Source organism: Pelobates fuscus, chromosome 7, assembly GCF_036172605.1.
Source record: "Pelobates fuscus isolate aPelFus1 chromosome 7, aPelFus1.pri, whole genome shotgun sequence".
Taxonomy (NCBI): Eukaryota; Metazoa; Chordata; class Amphibia; order Anura; family Pelobatidae; genus Pelobates; species Pelobates fuscus.
This window is the reverse complement of record NC_086323.1, coordinates 33,448,388-33,474,755: the sequence shown is the minus strand read 5'-3', so window position 1 is coordinate 33,474,755 and position 26,368 is coordinate 33,448,388. Positions and strand designations below refer to the sequence as shown.

The 26,368-nt window shown below is 38.6% G+C and overlaps 1 protein-coding gene across 1 annotated transcript in view; it reads right to left on the bottom strand.

The window, feature by feature from the left end:
* LRRC7 (leucine rich repeat containing 7) overlaps positions 1-25,461 on the bottom strand; it is a 345,057-nt gene extending 319,596 nt beyond the window's left edge. The window contains exon 1 of the mRNA XM_063427909.1: positions 25,282-25,461. The gene's annotated coding sequence lies outside the window, so the exon portion shown is untranslated. The remainder of the gene's footprint in view (positions 1-25,281) is intronic.
* Between the last annotated feature and the right edge of the window lie 907 nt (positions 25,462-26,368).

The following is a 26,368-nucleotide window of genomic DNA, read 5'->3' as shown; positions in this document are numbered from 1 at the left end:
AAGTGTTTTTGTTTTTGTTTGTTTTTTCCTAAAACACCTTAGACACAACTGGGTAATCCTTAAATCCTGGACTGTTAGGAGGTACTTAGGGAATGGATTGGGAACCACTGATCTAGGTTATAAATTCCCATGGACTAGGGCTCTCAACTCTTCCTGTATTTGTTTGTGATATTTTGTATTGATATATCGTACATTTTGCACGCAGAATGTATCGGCGCTTCATAAATAAAGTAAAATAATAATAATAACCAGTGGTATGTTCTGTTATTTTAAAAACAATTCTAATCACACCATCAACTACTTTCCAGCTGCCAAATAGTTAAAGTAAGGTGGAAAACACCAACCAAGGATCACAGCACGACTATTATTTATATTTGTAAAGTTGGTTTTAACCAATATTCCAATTCGATGCGATTTTATTGTAACATGCTCAGCCTGACAGAAGATGTAAAGTAATGTGGTTGCTAAGACACAGCAACAAGAAATATGTTCATTTTGATTAACAAACTAATATATTGCCACCTCTGAAAGGCATACACAGCTAAAGGAACACTAAACGGTAATATTCATTAGGTCTTGTTCCAGAGGACACAGCAAAAGTCCTATTGCATCTGGAAACATTCCACAAGCCAAAATGTTATTTTTCAGTTTCTTTTTACTTCTTTTTTTTTGTTTTGTTTCGTCTCAATCAACATCACTTGTCATTCTGAAAGAGGATCGGTGAAAAGTCCAGTTTCTGTGTATCTGTCCTGCAAATATTTGAGGTTTGGTGGAAAAGTGTTACATATTTGAGTTTAGAGATTCCATTTTTGGTTGTGAAATTCCATAAATTTTTTTGATGGGATCTGAAATCTCACCAACATAATACATTTAGACAAACAAGGCTCGTCCTAAAAATCAATGGGTAAATCCATCACATTTGCTCAATGCCTCAATCGATTCCCCAATAAACTGTGATGTGAACAGTCTTTAAATGTGTTTTCTGAATTTATCATGTAGACTTCCGTGTCATAAACTTGCAAGCAATAATGGCTACATGGTGGTACGCGCAATAAAAGATGGACAGTCAGAGATAAGACCCACAATATAAATATCTAATATAACAATAGTGACATTTATTCAGCGTTATAACTGCTACATCATAAAAATAAATGTCATTAAATTTGTCTAGTTGGGGGGCGGGGCCGAACCGCAGAGCTGAGCAGCAGCAGCCCTTAACAGCTCCTGCGACAAACACCTAAAAAAGCAAGATAACCCTACCAAAACGGCACCTAGAAGCCAGACTGGGACCACCAAGCGATGGGGGAAATTGGGACAAATAAAATGATGCTTTACAAGCGACGATTGACCCGACCCACGCCACACGAACCGGTGAGGCCTACTAGCTTGGCGGGCGCGGGAGAAGCGGCCGTTCTCCTGCCACCGAGAACTAAAGGAAAACTGACTCAGAGCCCTTGTTCCCCCCCCCTCTGGACCGGCGGGGGATATCCCGGTCCTACCCCACAAGGCCAACCGGCCACACAAGGCCCAAGCGTCAGGACCACGAAATCCGGGGACCACGGACGAAGCCTACAAAATGGCAGTCGGCCCATGCTTCACTACCGTGCACGCGATCAAGAGGGAAACAGAGCTCTGGTACAATCGCATATTCAGGGCAGTCTGGGAGAAGCTAGAGGCTCTACTGTGGCCCCCGCAAGCAGAATCCTCACCCGGCGGTATGCTGCAGGGACTGAAGCGTATGGGCAAAGTGAAAAAGGGGACAGACCCAACTCCCAAAATGGACACTCACAAGAAAGGGTCCGGCCCAACAACACCCAAACGGAGCAACACTGCGACTAAACACAAACCCCACAAAACTGAGGGGACTCCCACGGCACAACACTGCAGACAGCCTCTCCGCAAAGCAATGACCCAATGAGGATTCAAAAGGGGCAAGGCCCACCCAGACAGACCAAGGGGATGGCAGACTGTCAAGCCTGAACTGGCAAATACCGCCACACTGCCACAGCACCGATCAGCACAACTCACAGCCAGGACCCCAGGAGGATCACCAGGTGAGCCTGTAACCCCCACTGCCGCTCCTCTCCTCTGCACACCCAGACCGAGGAGCAAGAGGCTCAAGCAACCGGCGCAGGTCTGTACTCTGCCCACACGAGGCATCAGCTGAACTGCACTGCGGAAGAAAGACTCGCCCTAGGGCACCTGTGACACGGACTACCCACACTTGCTGAAACACTTACTTAACTGTGCAGCCCACCCCTGAGAGACTCACTTCGGATGGCAGGACTGTCATTCTGCGCTGCCCACCCAAACCCCTTGAAAAACCGAGTGGTTAAAAATGTCATAGGTTTCTCTGTTTATGTTTACGTTCCCTTTATATCTAATCTACCATTAGTAGTCCTAATGCGAATGAATCAATGTACCCAGCAAAGTTAGATTACTCGTTAACCACATATAGTATTACTCCGGTTCAGCATGATTTAAGAGCGCTAGAATGTAATCACAATAGGCACTAAACTCAACAGGTCTTATTAATGCAGCACACAATATGACTTGAATTGTCTACACACTGTAGTGATAGGCAGATCATTAGCAGCATTATGTTTTTGACCTTCTAAACCTCAATTATATGTGCTCTAACTTATCGTTACAAAACGAGCCTTGTAAAAAATATATATTAATGCAATGGCACTCCTAGAGACCCTACAATATAACATATAGGACATTCTTCTTACACAACTATGTTTCCTTTAAATAGAAAATATGTTATGCCCTGCTATGCCAAGCAACTACTGCTAAATGTTGAATAACCTGAGAGTAATAGTAGCTAAATCTAGTGAATGTTTAAAACAAAAATGTGCGACTATGCATGCCACGGTCAAGCTCTTTTATATGTTATACGTTGATACACGCTGTTGTGGCGTTTGGAGTAACTATGTACCTACCCGCACTACAAAAATAAAGAATTAAAAAAAAAAAAATTGTCTAGTTGCAGTATGTCCGAGCTTATTGGCATCTAGTAAACTGGGGTAGGGGTTTTAGAAAGAACATTCTAACATTAGAAATATAAACCTGCAATTCTACTTTTAAAGTGTTCTCCTATCTATTCCCGGCCCCTCAACCCCCTGTAAATAAAAAAAAAAGAAGGCTTTATTACGTACCTTTAGTCCCCTGACATGGGGGGCTCTGGCAGTCTCGATTCCTCCTGCAGTTGAGATTATCATTACTGATGATCTCAGCCAATCCAATGCTTCCACGTAGGCTGTGCTGAGCCAATCAGTATCTCTGATCTTGATCAATGCATCTCTATGGGGATCGTTCTTTTTTTCATGCACAGTGAAGACAGCGAAAATTATTCCTGCAAAGATTGCAGGACTGCAACAGGAAGCGCATCTAGTGGCAGTCTGAGTGACAGACACTAAAGGTGCCCTTAGGCAAAAAGACAGAGCTTAAAATTGCCAGCGTGCAGGGACACGCTATAAGTGTCAGAACCACTCTATTAAACTTTAGCGGTTTTGATGCTTAAAGTGAGAATTTAGACAAATTCTCAACAAACAAAACAAAATGGCTGAATCTCCACCTTTGGCTGAGATCTTCATAACTGATAATCTCTGCCAATCCAATGCTTCCCCATAGGGAAGGATTGGCGAGCCTACTGCGCATGTGCAGCAATCCATGAACAGTGTCAATCAGCATCTCTTCATTGAGAGGCAATATCTCAATGCATCTCTATGAAGAGGGTCCAGAGTCTTTGCACAGAGCATAAAGATGCCAAATCTAGATCCTACAGAGATTGCAATAGGAAGTACTAGAGGTTAGTGAGTGACAGCTACTAGCAGTGTCCAAGGGACCAATGTAAACACCGCAGGGACAGCCCCGAGGTACCCAAACTACTGCATTAGGCTGCAGTGATTCTGGTGCTAAGAGTGTCCCTTTAAATTTACGATCACTTCTCTGCAGAATACACCAATGAATAAAGCATTACAAATCACTCACAAAGAGTGGCAAATTAACTTGATTTAGCCTTTCTACAAAGTAATGCTTAGATTTCTTTTACATTTATATTAAAGATTTAGCAAATTACATCATAATGCACTTTAGTCCAGGCAGAGTTGGGGCACACAATGCAAATGAGGAGAAGGAATAGAAACATTGTATCATTTGTCCTCTTCTCTGAATGCTTTCTCTATGCTGACTGCCACGTAGAAAGGGCGGAGCTTATAACAATGATTGACAGGGAACTAAGATGGAGGCACCCATTTGTAGAATATAGCGATATGTAATTCTACATTTAATTACCTTTAATTAATTAACATCTCACAAATACATATTTGTTGAATAAAAAAAGGATAATTAAACATTATACTAAAATCCTGGGAAGTCACAATACTGTTATAAGCATAAATTCAGGAACTTGAAAAATCTCTTTCCACACATTCCATATATTAACGTTTAGTTAACCAGATAATAAGAGTAATACGGGCTCTACATGATTAATGTTGTATAGATAAAATAAATTAAATATAGGCCAAGATAGTCATGCATGTCCCGTTGCCATAGAAACACTATTTTTTAACCAATCATGGTTTTGGTTGATGGAGCATGTTCGAAAACTGACAAGTTTTGTCTTTCACACAACAGAGGCCTTGTATTTATAGCAGCATATATATATACACTCAAACACTTACTTAGTCGCATAGCAATACACTCTACGTAGTACTAAATTGTATCAGTGTGATGCTGTTTTCTGTACGCATGTTGAAGTGAATCCAATTTTTAACTCAACTCTGATGTTTACACCACAAAGCATGACTAAATCACAATTTACCAGTGACTCATATATCACAAAGGGACATGTTTGTTTCAATGTAATGTGATGTTTGCTTAAATGTAAGCAGTAGCAAAATCATATATATATATATATATATATATATATATAATACACAAGATCCAGCGCACTCTCCTATCTACTAAACAGCAACTTCAATGTTGACAGATTGTATTAGTTTGTAAAAGTTTTCTTTTTTTTTTTTTTATATATAGATATTTAAGAAGGCATGCACCATGCGCAGGGCAATGTGGTACCTTGGTCAATCGACCAATAGAAATTTGACAGCAGTGACATAGTGTCAATAAGGTTAATGATGAGATCAGCCCTTTCAGTTGTTTCAGTCTGAAAGTACAACGGCTACGTTGATACATTATAGGACCGGAAAGCAATAGACCACTTGCTTCTAATCTATCTATCAAAATGGTATCTAGTCAGAAACAAAGAAACATTGTGACATTACGTGCAAGCAGTCATGTGACCACACACAGTACGAAACACTCTTTTCAGGATTATAGCATATTCAGTGCATGCGAGATCCTAGATGGAGGGCTAGTTCTTTTTGGGTTCTTCGTAATCTAACTCAATATCACAATCTATGTATGCAGTCTAATGAGTCTTTGAAGGTAAATGTTGACTTAATGTGTTAACTTTTGTACTGCTGTGTTACGTATTTCATCTTAATAAAATCGGATTAATTATATGAACACTCTATTCTCCATGAGATTTGGCAAAAAAATATTTTTACAATTATCTGGTTTAAGATTTCTTTATAATGTAGAACCGTTTCTCAAAAACCTGACGAATCTTGATGGGACCTTTTCATAAACAAAATGCAATACGTTTCATTGTATCTTTCTTTAACTGGAGCACATCGAGTAGCCAAAGAAGTAGAATAACAGGGTGTTTTTTTTTTTAAAGATGACAATTGTAAACTAATACAAAATATAACTCCACAATAACAATCCGGAGTTCAAAAGAGATAAAGCTTTATTCTAATATGATATAATTGGAATATATATAAATATGTGTGTTAGTTATCTATTCACCATAGTTTACCTTATAGGCAATGAACTCACAGTACCAATACACTGGCAGGAGGTCAAGTGCCGTAACGTCACACAAAGAAATCTCTCAGCTTCTGTTTAAGTCTATGAAGTCCAGATGCTAACTCAGATGTGGTGAAATGGTCTGATGTTGTAGTACCAAATCTATGCCATGTGAGTGCAAATCTGTTAAAGAAGTCTGTCAATTTTTTATTTTTTATTTTATTTTATTTTTTATTTTTATTTTTATAAAATATATTTTACCAGGATGGATACATTGAGTATTCTCTCGTTTACAAGTATGTCCTGGGTCCACAATAGAATACAATATTACACAAATAAAATATACAAATATATATATATATATATATATATATATATATATATATATATACACACACACACACACACACACACTTATAAATTTAATACATAACAGGTAATAAGTTAAATATATTCAACCATGACAGGTGCATTCTGTGCTCAGGTATATTGCCATAGAACTCTTAAAAGATTTTAGATTGAATATTGGCATATGCCAAAATCATTTAGCTCCCCGTTATTTGTTGTTTTTTTTTTTTTAATTACAGTTTTAAAAGTAGTAGGGTCTACTTTTCATAATGAATAATAATAATATGTTTGACAAAGGTGACAAAGGGTGGAGCTTTAGTCAAGCTCCGCGGCCTTTGTCAAGTTTGTCATTTGATGTGTTCACCTATTTCCAGTGTTGTGTCAGTTTTGGGAGAGGCGCGTCATTGGCACTCTGTGTCGACTATTTATTCGATCATAAGACTCAACACAGGTCCATTGGAGGCACTGGGCATGCGGGTCACTTGATGCACACACCCAAGGAAGGGCAGAGCGTGGAATTACAAACACCACCATCTTGGGAACACAAAGATGGAGGTGCCATGAGAGAAGACCTATTGGGTTGGCTGGGGGTGTGGAGTTGGAGGGGGGCTAAAGGGAGGTTGTGGGCCAGATCTAGACAATATGAGAGATCTGTTTCAAGTATCTCAATTAATTGATTTTGGTGCCAGAGTTATATGCAGCAGACATCTTTGCACATCCCCCAAGCCCTCAGAAGGTTAATGCGCAGCATATGCCTATAAAATTGACTTATTACAAGGGACAGGGCACAGATCTTGGTGTTGCACAGGTGACGGTGGATGTTGCAGTTGAATTCACACATTTGTTCTAAGAGGCGGGCAGAGTAAAAAAATTGTGAGATGTGATGCTATTTCTAGGCAGATGCTCTGTGATATAGCCGTTGCCATGGTAAATAAAAGTCTTTATACTGCACAGTAAACTGAAGGATAAAACCTAGCAACTCTATACAGCATTGCTTTATGTTTTTGTCAGAATTAACAATTTCAATGGAGTGTTCATCAACATTTGTATTATCTAACGTCACAAGTAGTATCGGCGTGGGGCAAACTGCTGGGGGTGGAAAAAATGCTGTAATATTAATGTTCTCCCTAAGAACAACCTTTTTAAATTTTCCTTATTTTCTGTAAAAAAATACTTTTAACACCCCTATTCTTCAAACATGTGTTTCCACGCAAGACAGGAAGCTAGTTCAATACGTGTCTCTGAGGTCCACTGTGGACAGGAGGAGAGGTTAGGTCCTCTGAAGGAACATATCCTGATATCACTGCTTCTTCGTGAACCAAAATACTGTTCTAATTCTAAAGATTGAGGGTATTGATGTATAGCTCTGTACCCTGGCATTCACAATCTTTCGATTTTAGACTTAGCAAAAGACCATGAAACAGGAGTTCCATAGAGATCTGTGCCAGTGATCTCTGTACTTCATATTTCACTAAGGAGGACTGGCTATAGGGGATTGATGACATCTCTGTATGTCATGCACCCCTATGGTAGACATAGACCATTTGCTCAGCAGAAGTGACCGTGTGCTGACTTTTAACAATTGGAAGAAAGCAAACCCAATCAACTTCATCCAAACGAGCATAGTAATTTGTCTCCAATCTCCTATGTAGAAAGGCCAAAGGTACCAATATTTAAGAAGTCCCTGTCCATATGTATATGGAAGCACCAAAATGTTAAGTGACAAATTATTTTAATTATTATTATTTTCATAATTTATGAAAAAACAAGATATTTTGGTTGTTCTGCACAATGGGTGGATGATACATGCATAGATATTGAATGAGACAAGCATTATTAACAGAAATGAGATGTGCTGAGGCCCCTGCTCAAACATACTTGGACTCTAAAGGAATTTGAGTAAAACCACACAAAAGGTAACGGCAAAGCGGTGGATTTATTAAAAAAAATGAAAAGTATTTAAAGCAGCTACTGCATAACATTTACATATATGTTCGATTCATAGCCTGAATCATCTCGGGGCACGGAAAGATTACCAGACATAAAAAAGGTGACAGAATCTAGATGTCTGTCGCTAAAGTAGATCATCATCTTCCTGACCAAATGTCCCCAAGCAGTCAACATGGGTGACAATGTTGCAAAAGCCACTATGGTTACATGAGGAGTTCCTCAAAGATCTCTAATGCCATCTGCACTGTCTAACAACTATATTAAACCTTGCAGATATTATTTAAGAGTGCTACATGCTCACAAAAATCACAAAACTCACCGATCACAGCTAATGGGTGAAGTAAACATTCTTAACTCAAATTTCTAAATTGGGCTAAAAACCTAAACCTATCTTTCGCATGAATCAGTATTTCGCAAGTCCAGCGTCAGATAAAGTTAACTAACCCCAAATTTCACATCTGTACCCCTCAGCAACAGGTAAAACAGTCATGGAGTGGCACTACTCACTCACCTAGGTTACACTCAAACCACACAGAACTGACAGCCAGATCTGAACTGAGTGGATGTTACACTGTGCAACTTGTATCTGGGGTTAGTCAAATCTGTTAAAATATCCCTGTTGCTGAGAGTAAATTGGAGCAATATGTTGGACAACCTCATCTCTATAATCAACACAAACCACCTCTATACACAATGTTATGTAAATGGAAGGAGACATTCAACCAATAAAAAACGACTCTGCCAACCAAACTTAACGCCAGTTTCTTATGAAACCAATGCAGGGTATCATTACCCATGGGCATGTAAATGTGGCTGGTGAGGCCTCACTCACATTCTGTAATCCATCGGCGTAGGAACCAAAAAAAAATCAGGGGGGAGGGGGCGCAGTCTTTTTGTAAAAATACCAGCGGAACTTGTATGCTACAGGCAAAGTTATATATTGTCACTAAGGAGTCAGTGAGTAGACTAAGATAACCAACTATTTCGATCTTAAAAGCTACAAAAGATTGCCTGGCCCCCATCTCAGCCCACATATGCTTCTCACCATTCCACAGCTTGCTGTGAATGTACGTTGCATGTATTGTAACAGTGTGTAAACGGCAACATTCAAAGGATCCATTAAATCCATTAAAACAATGGTATTTATTAACTAAACACTCAAATAGTGGTACATTCAAAAACAAATTGCTAAATTTAGGCAAAAGAGTGATTTGGAAAAATTCTCCAACTTGACATAGCTTGGTTATTTGTAGCCTACATTTTGCAATTTGGTTTTCCCAAATGGGTATTTAGTGAACATCAAAGTATTATCTTGACTTGCACCCAAGCTGTTTCTGCATGACGGGCGCACTTTAAATCCATCTGCAGATTCTATGCTGTAGATTAATCATGTGCTCCCATTTGTTATGTTGACTGCGCTATTTAATTAAATCTAATTCAGTGCAGATTTACAGATATATGGAAACACAGATTCATGTTCATTTGAATCGAGAAATTCATTAGCTTATATCAGGCGGTTATATCATAATTGGTACACTGTGTCATTATAAATAAGAATATAAGTAAGATTCAGTTAAGCGGAATAAATAACTGTTTCATTGTCCCAATTTATAATTGTCTGCTGTTTGGATCTGATATCTAGAAAACATTAGGCCTTATAATGAAATAAAGTAAGCTATATATATTGTTAAATAAGTAAATCATTTATTGAGTTACAATATCTAGAAGGCAATCATGCATTACCTTAAGGAGAAGCTGTCCACTCTCAGAATTCTTTTTAATTAGCTATGCGGTTTTGTTTTTTTGCCCTGAAAAATAGGTTTTTATGTTGTTGTTTATTTATTTTCATTTGTACCATGTGTAGGGCCGCCTAGGCACAGCTTGGCATATCATGCAAATTAGGGAGGTCCTATGGTGATATCATACCTCCAAGGTGACTTACTCATAACAATTTATGCAACTAAAAATTTAATATTGAACAAGAACGGTATAGCATATCTACACAGACTGATTTCTAAACACATTTACTGTAGTTTAAACCTACATTTCTGAGAGTATTATTGCTGTGGAGCTCTGTTACACATGCAGACACACCAACAATTTAGAGCTCCAAGAAAAGAGGGACATTAGGATGGAAAAGAGAGACAGCGGGATTTGGGCGCAAAACAGGGACTGTCCCTCCTGAATAGGGAAACTTGGGAGGTGTGTGCACATCTGGGCCACTGAGAATGCATGTGTGCATATGATACCACGGTATGAATTCTGTCACTGAAATTGACATTTAGAAACGTGACAATGTAACATAGAGAAACCCCACAAACCATCAAATGCTGCCTTTGAGATCCAACTAATTACACTTCATTATTAATGACATGTGTATCGAAGGAGGTGGAGGTAATGTTACTGTAAGTGATACCCTGGGAATTAAACAGTTAATGAAACCACCGACATGTTATCTAACAATTATTAACCTTTTAAACAAAAGCCATAATGACATCAAAAAGAAAGTAATCTAACATTTATATAACAAAAAAAGCAATGGTGCAACAAAATAAATTTATATACAGTATTTGTAAAAGTAAAACTATTGTCCGGTCCTGTCCTGTATAAACAATACTCAGGAATTGTGTATCAAGAAACTGATTAATTTCACACAGCCAAATGTAAAAACTTTATGTATCTCTTCTACCAATATTTAAAGCCGCCAAAGAAACATTTACCTATATTTTATAAATATTATAACCACCCCCTTCCTATAGGCCCTGTTGCATTCTTGCCAACTTTGAAATATATGGGGACCATTCAGAAGAAATTGTGTATGGGATGACTTACACTGCCATTCTATTTAGTACAGAGCAAGATTATTAATTAAACATGTGCCCAATGCTGCATTATCTTATGTAGTCCTTTAAAATATGACACATGGGAAAACACATATTGTAAAAGGAAAGTGGTTCTACATTCAAGACTGTCCTCCTGTTTCATGACTGTTGGCAAGTAACTATGGTAGGGTGTGGAACTGCACTCTGTCCCTTTAAGTAGTATGTAGCTGGGTGCAACTCGGACAGCCTCAATACCAGAGAACAAATGTTGAAAAACAAAATATAAGAAAGGTCCAGGCACTCCAAGGTACAAACCAGGCAATTTTATTGAACCCACTCCATCACAACGTTTCGACCTACACGTTCTTTCTTAAGCTTGACAAAGACCATGTAGGTCGAAACGTTGTGATGGAGTGGGTTCAATAAAATTGCCTGGTTTGTACCTTGGAGTGCCTGGACCTTTCTTCTATTTTGTTGGCAAGTAACGTCTGAATTAAACTTTTCGTACTATGATATCCCCGATCACTTTTCTAATTAGTATTCAGTAAGATAACTATATTGCTGGAGTTTTTAATCTTAAAATAATTAGATCATGTTTTCCTTTACAGTTACACTGTTACTCCTCTCATTATGAATCACAATGTCATCCAATCACAGTCAGTTCAGTAAGCCAGAGGACAAACGTTCTTTACCCAAGTTCCTACGTCTAATTGCCATTTGAATGTCCTGGTTCTAAGGAAACAGGAACTGCTCATTTGTTTTCAAATTGTTTTTATTTAATTTTTAAACTTGGCAAAAACAACTAGGAAAAAGGGTGCACTAGAAAAAAAGGTAAAAATCAGAAAACAATCTCTTCATCCAGAACTTTGCATTTCTATTATTGAAGTTTTGTAGCATATTCAATACACACTGGTGTATACTGTTTTGCTAAAATTCAAGTAGAAATATGTACAAAATCCGTCTACCTCTCTGTGCTGAATCAAGAAATGGTTGCTGCCATTTTGAATATTTAATATTCAACACTTTATGCTGTTTTCCTACACTTTATGTCATTCTTTCTTTTACTTTCCCAAAATCTTGTATGTTTGGCGTGATAAAATATAGCAGAATAGTTCTTGGTTGGCTCAGAGGGATAAGCTATGTATTTTCATGCCCCATCTCCATACATCTCAACGGTCCCATATTTGGCAGGTAAATCCCAAAAAACAGAGTGTGAAATTAACGTTTTGCTCCTTTGACAATGATTCAGGTGTGTGCTATGCATGGGCATCACTATGGTAGTCAGGCCGGCAGGGGGGAATGCATGCCAGCTTGACAATTACCCTTTTGAAGTCCTCCAAATGTCATCAGTGGAGTGCATTGCAAACCTGACATGCCTTACTGCTACATTCGCTTTCTGTCCCACTAACATATCTCCCATGATGCGTCTCTGCCATTTCAGAAGACAGCTGTGTCAAATTGAATTCTTAATCCACACTACCCAACTGGCCTTATTTAGGAAGAAAGGTCCTTGTTTTGGGCACGGATCCCTCTGTCCCATTTTTCTGTCGTAATGTCCCTCTGTGCTAGAAGCTCCATGTTGTTCGTGTGTTTGAGTATATAACAAAGCGCCACGGCAATAATACTCCCAGTAATGCATCTATAAACTACAATAAATGTGTTTCGAAATCAGTCCGTGTAAATAAGATACACTGTTCTTGTTCTGAATTACATTTTAGTTGCACAAATTATTAGTAAGTCTCCTACGTTTTCTCAAAACTGTTGTGTTAATCTAAATATAAAAATATCAGATCAGAACAGTAACTATAACTCTGTCTTAGCCACTTTTATTTGCTATATTCTAAGAAACTCTCACCATGGAAGTCACGATCAAGCTCAAGAAAAGGTATCATTGTCTCGCTATAACTGAGAATGACTTCATAAGAGACATAATGATAGTGTTAACGATTCAATATTTTTTTTTTCCGCCCAGTTCCAGACATTGCTCTCTAATGATAAAGCTTATATTTTGCCTAGCGATTAATCTTGTCCCATTGTCTTTGCCACGTTCTCGTGACTCTTTTCCGGGTGAAGAAATTACTTCTTCAATTGACAGCTTCAGTCGTGTAATCAAGGAATAAAAAAAATACATAGGAGAAAGTGCAGAATATAAAATGAATAGGGCTCTACTTTTTTTTTGTGACCTGCGGTAATTTATAGTTTAAGATTGTACTGTTATTGGGCTGTCTCCATTCTTACGCAGTCAGTCCTGACAGCACTAGCAATTTGAGTCTTTTTTTTCCCTCTCTTACGGTACATGCGTAGGAGGTGAATTCAGCCTCAAAGAGAACTGCATGAGCTATTCTCTTTATTGTTACGAACTGTAAAATGGAAATTTATCATCTGCAATAAACAAAAATTACTGGTATTTCCTATATTTGCAACATAAACAAATCCTGAGCATTCTATCACATGAAAGGCAACAAGACAAAGAGAATGAGACAATGTGACCCCAATAGAACCTTAGGGGTCTATTTACTAAACCCTGGATTTGCTACAGTACATTCTTCCACTGTCATTCAGCTCGATTCTCTTAAGTTTGACTGATAAAATACTTTATTCAGAACTGTCAACCAAACTGTAACTGCATTGAGCTAATGTTTAAATGGATCCCATTGCAGCAGTGAGATTACATGTAAAATAGGCAGAATCATATCCATATTGGAACTTAACAACATTTACATTTCCTTGCTATAAGAAAAACCCACAGTTATGGTAAGACAATGATTTGGGGGGGATTTAGTATTGTGGTATTGACACTGAGCTTGGGAGGGTTGGAGGTGATGTCATTAAATATAGGATGATGTAAGGTTCGGGAGGTAGAAGGGAATTTGATAGACAGAATGAAGAGAATTTGGTGGCAATTTGGATGAATATAAATAGCTGTATCAATAAATGTATAGGGAGGTTTGGCTGATTTGAACCACTAACCGAATGGCAGCTGAATGGAAGATCAAATACATCAGAAATAACCAAATTATGCTTTTGTAAATAGCTGAATAGGCTTCATACAGACAATTTTCAGCAGTAATCACCAAATCTGGACCAACAAACCCCATCACGGTGCAGTGGTTATGATGGTGGGAGTACCTTGGCTCCATCCCCAAGTAACAGGGCAAACTGTTTTTCCATGGTTTGCCCTGGGCAGACTAGATGGGCCGAATGGTTCTTATCTGCCGTCACATTCTATGTTTCTATGTTTCTATGTTTCTCTTACTAGTCTCCCTGCCAGGTAACAGGGAAAACTGGTTTTCAAGTGTTTGACCTCTTACTAGTTTAACGGTCCTGCCACTTACTCATTGGCTGAGAGTGTTAGCTGATAGCTCTCATTCAGTGAAGTCACTATGTGGATAGAAATATGCACAGAATTGACGTCAGCCAGCCCAGAACTCTTGTTGCTAATGACATGGCCAGAGGTGGAGTAACACCTCTGGCAGCAATGGAGTCAAACTCCAGGTATGTGCAGCATTTCTTAGTGAAGCACTGCTCACAATGACTTCAAGCACCGTGATCAATGCAAATCTCTATACAAAGAGGTCATGGAGCTTGGAGTGACCTTTTAGTGAATAGATTTTCATGTGGGCTTGTGGCATTATTTTGGATTTCAAGGTCATCTTTAAGCAGAAATCATCCTGACTTAGAACTTGTTTTGACCTCTAAGTCTCACCGGGTCATATCACTAGCTTCCACTTCCTGAGACTCCATCCTTCCAAAACACCAGTTTTGTCTTTTCCGTTCTAGCATTATCCATTCTGTCAGGCTCTCCTCAGACCCGAGGTAGTACCATCATCCATGCCAGCTTATAGCTATGGATTTATTTCTGTCTTATTTAGTTCCTTATATTTAGTCAATCTCCAAATCTGATATTGTCCCCTTTCTAACACAAACTGTAGCCATAATGTCCACCTGTTCGTTATTTCCTGTACTGGTTACTGCATCCCACTCTTCACATATATAGTACATGCTCAGATTACCACTTACAGGGACACTATAGTCACCAAACAGCTTATTTTATTTGTTCTAGTGAGTAGAATCATTCCCTTCAGGCTTTTTGCTGCAAACACTGTCTTTTCAGAGAAAATACAGTGTTTACATTACAGCCTAGGGACGCTTCCACTGGCCACTCCTCAGATGGCTGCTAGAGTTGCTTCCTTGGGCAGCATTGAGTGTCTCCACCCTCTGCATGGAGACACTGAACTTTCCTTGATTCAATACATCTCGATGAGGAGATGCTGATTGACCAGGGCTGTCTTTGACTTGTGCTGGCTCTGCCCCTGATCTGCCTGCTTGACAAGTTCAGCTAATCCAATGCTTTGCCATAGTAAACACCACAGCTGATTATGTCAGCCAAGCAAGCAGTTCTTGGGCAGAGCCAGTAGCAGCAGACTGGAACTAAAGTAAGATTTTACTATATTTAAGGCAGCAGGGTGGAGGGGCATGGGGGCTAGATGGTGTTTTTAACACTATAGGGTCAGGAATATATGTTTGTGTTCTTGGTCCTATAGTGTTGCTTCAACCCCTTAGTGACCTTGGACTTATCAGGTACGTCCGACAAAAAACGGTCGTTCATGACCCCGATTTAGAGCACTGGAAGCAATCATGATCGCTTCCAGCCACTCTGATGGTATTGCAGCGATGCCTCGATGTCCTCTGGAGCGATCACTTCCGGGTTGCTCCACGTGGCGCCCGGCAGTGAGGCAGAGCATTGGAAGCCATCAGGCAGGCTTCCGATGCTCTGCCGGTGGTGAGTGCCTTGAGAGGTCGAGGCACTCAGTGTAGAATTAAATCATAAAAAAAAAACAATTTTAAAAAATAATATTAACCCCTTCCCTCCCTCTCCCTCCATTCTCATTCACTTACCCAATCGCCGCCGTTCCCCGCCGGCAAGCGGTCTTCTTCTCCACTGAGGGGACTGTCTGACAGCCCAGACAGTCCCCCTTCGGCAAAATAGGACCCCAAGGGCCATGTGATCGCTCTGAAAGAGCGATCACATGGCTGCAATAGGCGTCCATAGTGTTGCCTGCAGGGGGACTGCCTGAACTGACAGGCAGTCCCCTGCTGGTGGAAAAAGTAAAAAAAAAAAGTAAAAAAAAAAAAGTTAATAAATTAAAAATATATATATAAAAAAATATATATATATATGAATATATGAGATATATATACCATATATTATAAAAAATAAATAATAATTTGTTAAAAATAAATAAAAATAAGTAAAAAAAGTGTATATATATATATATATATATATATAATTTTATTCTAACTGTATTTTGATATTAATATATATATATATATATATATATATATATCAAAATACACTTTTAATAAAATTATATATATATATATATATATATATCTATGTATATATATAAATAGAAATAATACCAATTATACATATGTCTATATACATAATTACAGAAGTAATTTCATAAATATACACGTAGACTTCAAATATATAAATATGTGTATATATTTAAATTATACGTGCATATTTATGTAATATTTTTACATAATTAATTAATTTTATTGATTGCAATTTGGGGACCTGCCTGACAACCCAGGCCAAAAGTCCAGAGAATTTAATTTGCTAGCACTATATTTAGCCCTGTAACTTTCCAAGACACCCTAAAACTTGTACATAGGGGGTACTACTCAGTAGACTTTGCTGAACACAAATATTAGTGTTTCAAAACAGTAAAGCATATCACAGCGATGATATTGTCAGTGAAAGTGATGTTTTTGAATTTTTCAAACACAAACATCACTTTCACTGATGATATCATTGTTGTGATACGTTTTACTGTTTTGAAACACTAATATTTGTGTTCAACGAAGTCTCCCAAGTATTACAGTACCCCCCATGTACAGATTGTATAGTGTTTTTGAAAGTTACAGGGTCAAATATAAGGCTTGATTTTTCAATTTGCCAGATTGGTTATGTTGCATTTGAGAGCGTGTGGTAGACCAGGAATGAGAATTACCTCCATGATGGCATACCATTTGCAAAAGAAGACAACCCATGGTATTGCAAATGGGGTATGTTCAGCCTTTTTTAGTAGCCACTTAGTCACAAACACTGGCCAAAGTTAGTGTTCATAATTGTTTTTTGCATTTTAACACACACAAACAAATATAAATGCTAACTTTGGCCAGTGTTTTTTACTAAGTGGCTACTAAAAAAGACTGGACATACCGCATATTGAATACCCTGGGTTGTCTACATTAAAAAAATATATAGTTTGATGGGGTAAAGTACATTGGCCGGCTTAAAAAATTTCCCAAATAGGACATGGGTGCATGATGACCAGCTGTGAAAATTCCAAGTTGGAAAACTGGAATGTGCACCCTCCAAATAAGGTATTTTAGCCCCCAGAGAACCCGACACACCTATACATGGGTGGTATCACTGTACTCAGGAGATGTTGCTGAACACATATTGGGGTATTCTTTGGCAGTAACCCTTAAAGTTCTCAGTACATGTATTCTTAAATTGCTATGTATGTTAAACAAAATCACCAATTTTTCTTTTTAAATTCGGCATAGATTGGTGGTAAAATGGTTGCATGAAAAGAGTCAAAATACCCCAAGTTTAATACCTTAGGTTGTCTTCTTTTAAAAAATATATACACGTGAAGGGTTATTCAGGGATTCCTGACAGATATCAGTGTTACAATGTAACTTGCGTTAATTGTGGGGAAAAAATGGTTTGGAAATAGCAAAGTGCTACTTGTACTTATTGCCCTATAACTTGCAAAAAAAGCTAAGAACATGTTAACATTGGGTATTTCTAAACTCCGGATAACATTTAGAAACTATTTAGCACAGGTGTTTTTTGGCAGTTGTAGATGCGTAACAGATTTTGTGGGGTCAAAGTTAGAAAAAGTGGGGTTTTTTTAAAATTTTTTCACCATATGTTATACTTGTTTTTATAGGAAATTATATGATATGATGACAATAATGGTACCTTTAGAAAACACATTTGATGGCGAGAAAAACGGTATATAATATGTGTGGGTACAGTAAATGAGTAAGAGGAAATTACAGCTAAACACAAACACTGCAGAAATGTAAAAATAGCCTTGGTCCCAAAACTTGAAAAGCGGTCTGGTCAATGAGGGGTTAAATGACCACTAAAGGCACCCAGAATACTACATCTCAATGTATTGCTCTGGGTGCAGTGGTCCTTTGATTTTAACTCTTTAATGTAAAAACAATGCCTTTAGGAAGAAGTGTCTGTCTTCCTGACTGTGGTAACTAGAGAAATGCAAAACTGAAATGTATGTTTGTACTCCTAATGTAATAAGGTTCCTTTAAACTGCATAACAAACACTGCTGGCTGGTTTATCTACATATCTTTCAGTTTTTCTCACACCCTCCCCCTTTATGGTTCTTATATCCTTTAGGAGTCAATGTGAAATAACTCATCTACAAAGGTTACTTTTGCAAGGACCATTCTTCTAGATAGTCTTTCTCAGCAGCTCAGTCTGTCCAGCTCTTCTATAGTCTCCAATCCAATGGTATCCAAATCTCCAAAATCAAACTTTTCAAAAAGCATACCAAGTATTTAAATGTTTTCCCCATCATTATCTTATATCACACAATTTGTGCAAACTCTATTTCACCTTTTTCTTTTTTTTTATGCCTACTGCATGCTATATCATTTCTATAAATAGTGTACTTTGTTAGTACATTTAGCAATCTGTCTCCCATTCTGGATACTACTAGTGCACCTAGCAACCTATCTTTCCATCTGGATACATGGTATGTTCGTCTTTTTTCCATTTGTATAATTATACCCCAATCTTTTATGAAACAAGCTAATTTGAGCAGAGCCCTCATCACCTCCTGTCCCTGTATGACAAACGTGTATTGTTGGAATTACTTGAGTATCTACCATGGACAGTTCTACCGAATATGTAATAATTAAAATAACCAGAAAACTCAATTCCTGCGCAGTTCAGCTGTCATTCTGGTAGAATTACATACTTTATTAACTCAAACTTGCTTTCCATAGAAACAGAAAATAACATTTATTTGAAACACGAGATGAACAGCTTGCGGGAGAAAGCAGCAATTTTGTACAAAGATTACTGTTCAGGGATCCCTAAAAATAATATATCAATTATTTCATTTTAGCTTTTCCTTTTTGCACTCACTGTTTTATAATAAATACTAGAGAGATAAATTAACTTAATGTGAAATGGAATTGTATTCTAAGTCTGGTGTTAATTCGCAAAATGCCTGATGGTGTTTTTTTAAACCAATATGATTATTCACTAAACAGGGAATTGCAAAGAATTGGGAAAAATAAAGGGTCCACTGCCCAAATAATAAATACTAAAAGCTAAAAAAACACATTTAATAAAACAATATTTAGTAGATCTAACCCCCAAAAATAAATGCACAAATGTAATTATACATTTTTTTCATTGGTGTGTGTATGTCTAAAACAGCTTGTTAAAGATGCAGTTCTCTTGCCTGCGGACTTTGCAAGCCCTACCCTTCTAACCCCTCCCAGACTTTCTGTAGTTGTCCAATCACATACTTCCCAATGCATCTCTATGAGAAGTCTTTGCAAGGCAGGTGCTCTGGGCAATTGCTGCCTCTTTTTAGCTCCACTAAGCTAAACAACCAGGAAGTAACAGAATGACTTGTCTGATTGACAGCCAGGAGGGTGTAACCAGGTTAATTTATAAAAGTGCCAATTTCCATTAAACTCTGCACTTTTTTGTCCAAATAAAAATACTGTGTAAAGACATAGTCTTCAGACATAAAACAATTCAGCAAGCTGAAGTGCTTTAGGGATCACAATCTAATGTTAGGAATGCAAACATGCAATGCAAACACAGCCTTTTCTTGGAAACCTCAGTGTTTACTATCCCGAGCCTAAGGTCTTTATGATTCAGAACTACTGCATTAGGCTGCAGTGGTTCATGTTCTTAGACAGTCCATTTAACAAGGGGACTGATATTTCAGGCCAAAACACCAAAATTTAAATAATTGTCCAGTTCAGCTATTTCCATATTTGAACATTTTGGCCAACATTTGTATCCCTTGTCAGTTCTCCTCAATTCCAGATTAGTTTGTGAAGTTCTTAGGTGATTGATTCTTTGTAAGACTTGCATGCTTAATTTTGTGTTGAATTTCATCTGAATTAGGATTACATTTGACAATGACATGTAATATTAATTGAGACAGATATGGATGCTTTCAACTTTTAAGTTGATGCCATCACATCAACATATCTAAGAGTATTGAGAGAGCTGTGAGTTCACAAATTGTTACAGATCCATACAGGACTTGAGCTTCCGTAAAGTGGCACAGGAGACTGCCTTATGGTTCACTGGCCCCGGAGACACACTTTTCAGGAGACATGTGAGATGAGGTTGCACAGAGCTCCACCCTCCCACCTGTCACGTTTTGTAAAGTGGCCTCATAGACCAAGGTAGACCAAGGTAGACCAAGGTCTGATAAGGAGCTGCTTACTTCAGCAAATGTGAGCAATGATAAACTTCTTGTCAGAGAGGATACAGGAAGAAAATGTTCCTTTAAATCAGTCCACAAGGCCACACAAGGATAGAGAGAGATGAAAAAGAACCACAATGGGGGAGGGATCAAGGGAGAGAGAGACATAGGGGGAGTATGAGACATGGAGAGTTGTGAGATACATGTGGGAGGGAAATGACACAAAAGGGAATGAGACGCAAGGAGGTTATGATACAAAAGTAAGTAAGTGACACAAAATGAGGATTAGAGACATAAGAAGAGCAAAAATGGAATAAGAAGCACTATAGGGGTAAGATACAAAAAACACAAAAAACAAGAATATGTATGTCTAAGGGGGATACTATCCTCAAAAGGGGTAAAAAAAAAAAAATCACAAGACGTGTAAGATATACAAAAGGGGGAAAAGATTGGGTAAGAGGGCGATTTAAGAAATATAAAGGCCTACACAGGCAAATTCTTTTTTGGGGGGTTGGCAAAAGTCATCTTGATCTGCGTACCAGAAAATCGTGCACTAGCCCTGAATCCATAGTCTAATAGTGAGCCCAAATCAAGAGTCACATTGTAAATTGGATTTGAAATCAGTTATATTTACTGAATGATAGCTGTACATCAATTTCACTGGTATTCATTGCCATAAAGAAGTGATATATATATGAAAATTGTTAGAAATATATGTGGCAATTATAAATTGCATAACTACAAATATATTTTTGACTTGCCGTGATTGCTTACATTTGCACCACCACTGCACACTTCCTGATTTTGAATTCATCTCTGGATGGAGACTAGAGCACATATAATTTAGCTTCAGGCCAGAGCATGGTACCAAAACACATAATGCAAAACTTCTGCTAGACGAAGGGAAGGACATGATTGTCCCGTACATTAATAAGGTCTGACGTAATAAATAACATTAAGTCAAGTATCAATACAGAGCAATACCTGTATAAAATCTCATGGGTCTGAACAGAAGCCTGCACCTCCAGCTCTTATAATACAAAGTTATAATAACATTAAGGAACCATCACAAAAGAAGTCAAGAATATCAATAAATGGATGACAACAAACTCCCTAATGAGACACTCTAAGCACCAAAATCACTCCATCTTTTTGTAATTGTGTGATGTAGATGCTGCCTTGCATTTGAAAACAGTTTTGTTTCCGAGAAATGACACTGTTTACATTTCACAACTTACACTCCTCTAGTGGCGGTTACACAGACAGAAAGCTACCACAACTAATTAATGAATACACACCGTGTCAGCATGCAAAGTATGATGCACCTCCATTGACATTTTGCCCAGGCTTACATAATTACATTTTAAATTAAAATAAATAAAATAGAAACAAAGCTTTGAAATTAAGTACCCATATACAACACCCCCACTCATTACTTCCTGAAAGATCAGGGGGAAAACAGTTAAACATCAACTGGAGAGTCACATATATATAACATCTAAATTAAATAGACTGTGCAATAAAGGAAGACTTAGATCACTCTTTACAGGAAGTGTTAAGGAAGGCTGTGTAAGTCTCATGTAGGGAGGTGTGGCTAGGGCTGCATAAACAAAGTTATTTAACTCCTAATTGGCAGAGAATTGAGCAGCGAGACTGCAGGGGCATGATCAATACACCAATATTTTTTCATTAAACTAAAGTTGTTTTGGTGACTATAGTGTCCCTTTAAGTTACAATGTGGCTATTTCTGGAAGACTAATATTAAATGAAGGCATAAAATCAGAAGACACTACATTACTGGGAACTGAACCAAAAACAAAACCTGTATTTCGAAAGCAATTAAGTGACACAAACCTGATAAGTTTTTTAGTAAGGCATAATTAAATATGTTTAAAATGTCACCTTATAATGACTGTTAGGGGGAACCAGCATATTCTTTACATTCTGTCAATCCACACATGCAAAGTTGGTCTGAATTTGCCTCTATTGATGGGGACAAGTTGTAGTTGCCATGACTGCAGATCTCAAATTATTGCAAAACTCACTTTCTTACTATGACATTTTAGATTTTGTTGTGCCTATCTCATGAGCAACTGATTAATCTAAAGTATGTATTTCCACAAAAAGTATTAACTGGTATGAGAATGACAGTTATCGTTACGAAATTATGAATTATCATTCCAATACAGTAATCTACAAGTAAATGTTTGTGGAAAAACTGTGACATACTACAGGCTCACAGAACAGTGACAGGGGGATAAACCCAAGAATTGCTAATTCTTCTGATTCAGACTTTTTTTTTATTAGAATCAACATTCCATACCATTGGTCATCTCCTGCAACAAGTGTTGACCGATGAAATCAATTCATGAGAATCCAGAAAAGATTCTGGTCAATTATGGAATCACGATTCCACATTTCGTAGCTACATCAGATCATAAAATGGTTGATTGTACTGGACCCCCTCTTCCCACACACACACACTCCCCAAGTAATAATATAAATACAGATTTGCACGCAGATAGCTTCTTTTCCCCAATAGTCTCAAGAACTTTATATTGGCTTATTAGCCGAGTGGTCTTGTCACCACCTTACTTCTAAAAACATTGAGTTAGGAAGATTTCTGCATCAGAAAAGTCGTGACTAGCGCAAGAATAAAGGTTAATTAAAAATAACATGCTCATTGCTCCTTCATAGATTGATAGCAAGAAAGATTTTTAGCACAGAGTTACTCTGATAAGTAAAACATGATCAAACAAATTACATTTAAAATACAAACATGATCAAATAAAATACATTTTCCTCTCCTTTGCCCAATGGGCACTGAATAACAGACAGGAATAATTATTTGATGGCATGGTAGTCCCCTGCTACATTTGTTACTTAAACATATTTTGTATTCACGCCATAAAATAATTGAATGCAAAGATTTTTCCGATCGATTTCCTTGCTCTTTGACCAGATCGGATGTAGATGCTTTTTTACATCATGTTAATTTATGTCTCATATTGTTATTAGAATTGCATTACAAAAAAAATATTTTTTTTTTTGGATGGGTAACATTAACTAAAGTGTTAGTGCCAGAGGTAGGAGAGGTGATCTAATCACCATGCCTTTTTGTACTGAATTGGTTAAACACCTGCCATTACTCATAGTTAAAATCTGACTTTGCACAATCATAGTTAAAATCTGAGAGATTGCATTGTGAGGAAAGAACTGGATTGATCACATTGTATTGGCTGTGCATTCACATTGACTGCCCAAATCCTTATTCCAAAAATAGATGCGCAGGCCCAGGGGGACTCAGGAAACAGACTGTTTCGTTCTACAAAAAGAAGCAGAAGGATTGCAGTGGGGATGAGGCATACACCAAAAAACTCTGCACTCCTCTGTGTATGATATTCCTAAAATAGATAAAGCATTTCTTATGATAACCCAGCAGCATCAATATCAATCAATCAATTGTCAAAGTCATAGGAATCAGACAGAATCATTCTTCTTACACATCTAGACAACAAAGAGACCTCCGGCCAAAATACCCATCTGCTTTTTTTGTACTTTCATGTGTAGGGCTCATTAACTCTTTGGGCTTTGGGGTACCATGCTTTGCCCACTCCTTGGCAACCCAATAGTTAATACTCTGTATCTTTAAAATCAACCCAACACCCTCTTGAAAAAACTCACCAGTGAGAATATATCCACCACCCACACAACTAGGAGGCTGGATTTTACACACCTTTAGGTTCTGTCACATATCACCCACAGTAACACCACTGGTTCTTTACCCGCTCTGCAGAAAGCGAATATGCATCTAAACACCAGTCATTTTTATTGGTATCCAACCCAATGTGACATTTAAACCACAATACACTAACTATATATATATATATACATATATATACATATATATATATATATATAGAGAGAGAGAGAGAGAGAGAGAGAGAGAGAGAGAGAGAGAGAGAGAGAGAGAGAGAAGAAACAACTATTTAGGGAAATCCATCCTTAGCAGGTAGTGTCCAACCTTGGCACACAAGCTTTTGATGAACTACAATTCCCAGCCTCCTCTTCCAGCTTGAGAGATGCAGTCCAACAACAGTTGATATGAAAATGTTGGGCAACCATGATCTATAGGACTTGCAGAAACACTTATAGAAATATATTCACCAGCACTGAATCACTTGCACAGCTACAAAAAAATAATTGGGTACCACTTCCATTGCAATCACAGAGAATGCTCATCACAGGGATACATTGCTAACCATTCTCCATAGGTATGCAGCAGTATTTGCCTGCATTCCTCACAAGCATTGACCACAATATGGACCAGGATAATAACGGTTTGATTGTCTAACCATCATTCCATCAGCAATAAGCAGATACATAATTACCTATTACACTATCACACCATCATGATCTACCCTGAGAATCTCTTGGTAGAAATTAATTATTTACAAAAAAAAAAAAATATTAACAATCCAGATCAATAACAAAAAAATACTCATAGAGAAGTAGAAAACAAATCAAATTAAAAGATTAGCTTAATCCGCACATGGAGGGGAGATCTGCACCAGTGACCATTTGTATACATGTTCTGCAATGCGTTGCAGCAACCCCTGCTTTCCCTTAAATATAAAAACAGTAATAATCCAGGGGAAGGAAAGGGTTAGTAGATCGGGCGACCAGCAAAGAACAGGTAAGCCATACCTGGAGAAACACAGGACCCCCTTTTAAATTCCACATTCTGGAATTTTGGGGGTGGGAAGGTGGGGATACTCACATTGGAGGGATGATAAGTTGCCCATTAGTCTGGAGAGGAGGTCTGCTATTCCAAGGGACGGAGGGTCTGCAGATTGAGTAGGGGGGACACTTGGAACACAGCGCTGGGTCCTCCTGGTGTCTAGATGATGTCCTCCAGGTGCCAAGGCAGGTAGTCCTCCATAAGGCAGAGTGAGAGGACCTGCAGGTAGAGCATCAGATGAGGTCCACCAGCAGACATATCACCAGAACATCCTCCCAGTTAGATCTGGCAAAGCCACCTACAAAGAAAAAGGCCAATTTCCCAGTGAATTTAGTTAGCCAGCAGGGCAGGAGACAGGGGGACCCCTAGGAGCCAGCTAAGACATGTCTGCTGAGAATGGGAAGCAGGATCTGTAGTCCAGGTACCTTCACTGTCTGGGTTCATCCTCTCCAGTCTCCATGCAGGTAACCTCACTGGAGCCCCAGTTCCATCCACAGTCCTCTGTGCACCTGTCCTAACCCCCCCTGCATGGGTAAACCCAGAAAGACCTCAATCAGTGGGCAGTGGGCTCTGCCCAGCTTTGCCCCTGCTTGCCTTGTGTGTCAGGTGGGCTAGAAGGCAGGGCAGTGGACAAGGCAGTGGGTCAGGGGTGGCAGAAGCCTCCAGCCGGGCTCATTCACTGCTCAAAGCCTGAGCAGCCCCTCCTGCCCCCGCACTGAGCCGCCCCCTCACTCTGACGTCATGGTTCCTGGCTGCCCCCGACTCCTGCTGCTCTGCTTCTGCTGAGGACGCCTCCTCCCGCCGCCCCTCCTTATCCACCTATGGGGGGCTTGTGTATGGGGGTCTGCTCCTGTTCACATGCCGCAGCGTCCCTGGCACTCTGCAGCTACTCGCCTCTGCAGATACCACATCCTCCCTGACAGTGTGCACATCCCTCCCTGAATGCTACCCAGAGGAATGAAATGCAAGAATTGGATTATTTGTTCCCACCTGGATAAAGGGGGGGCTTCAGATAAAATCGGGATCTCAAGCAGGGAAAGTAGGGGTGTCTGGCAGCAGTATGGTTTTCTCTTTTACAGATTGGGCTCTGATGGGACTGGAATGTGTAAAATGTACAAATATGTCT